The sequence below is a fragment of the Triticum dicoccoides genome, chromosome 2B (genome assembly GCF_002162155.2).
Source record: "Triticum dicoccoides isolate Atlit2015 ecotype Zavitan chromosome 2B, WEW_v2.0, whole genome shotgun sequence".
NCBI classification, from domain to species: domain Eukaryota; kingdom Viridiplantae; phylum Streptophyta; class Magnoliopsida; order Poales; family Poaceae; genus Triticum; species Triticum dicoccoides.
Window position 1 is genome coordinate 706,838,675 of NC_041383.1, and position 1,155 is coordinate 706,839,829.

Here is a 1,155-nt window from a genome sequence, read left to right on the forward strand (position 1 = left end):
CTAGCACACTGTACGGCATGTATGAGGGCCTGGTGCAACGCTCCGGGTGGCATTGCTACCCCCCAGGGCCCCCGTCCCGCCTAACCCTGTAGCGTTTGACCACGGGATCTAGCCCTTTGACTTTGCACGGACGGGTTTTGACCAGTGGAACTATCCACCCGGTCGTGTTAGGTCAGCCCATACGAACACTTTAGAGCAACATCCGGGCCAAACCCACAGTAAGATCCCCTCCGTGTAGACCCAACGCGTCCGTTTCCCCCCTCCTGGGGCCGGCGGCGGCGCCGTCCGTGTGAGGGGGGACACCCCGGAGACGCGTGCCGCCTCTTCGGACATGCCAGTACACTGTACGGCATGTATGAGGGCCCGGTGCGACGCTCGGGTGGCATTGATACCCCCCAGGTAAACCCGGGCAAACACCGGGCCGGGCCGGGTTTCGGTCCGGGCTTGTAAAAGCCTAACCTTCATTTCTCAAGCCCGAGCCCGGCCCGAAGACTGAAATACTCCTTGTTTTCAAGCCCGAGCCCGGCCCGAAATGAAGCCCGAAGCCCGAAATCCCGGCCCGAACGCTATTTTTCAGTGTACGCACGTGCAAGCCCGGCCCGAAATACATGAAAATTGAAGCCCGAGCCCGGCCCGAACTATCTTTCGGGCTGCAAAACAAGGCCCGAGCCCGGCCCGAATGTCAAGCCCGGCCCGGCCCGGCCTGGGTTTTTCGGGCCGGGCTCGGGCCGGGTCGTCGGGCCGGGCTGTCCATGACCGGGTTTACCCCCAGGGCCCCCGTCCCGCCTAACCCTGTAGGGTTTGACCATGGGATCTAGCCCTTTGACTTTGCACGGACGGGTTTTGACCAGTGGAACTATCCACCCGGTCGTGTTAGGTCAGCCCATACGAACACTTTAGAGCAACATCCGGGCCAAACCCACAGTAAGACCCCCTCCGTGTAGACCCGACGCGTCTGTTTCCCCCCTCCAGGTGCCGGCGGCGGCGCCGTCCGTGTGAGGGGGCACACCCCGGAGACGCGTGCCGCCTCTTCGGACATGCCAGCACACTGTACGACACGTATGAGGGCCCGGTGCGACGCTCGGGTGGCATTGCTACCCCCCAGGGCCTTCGTCCCGCCTAAGCCTGTAGCGTTTGACCACGGGATCTAGCCCT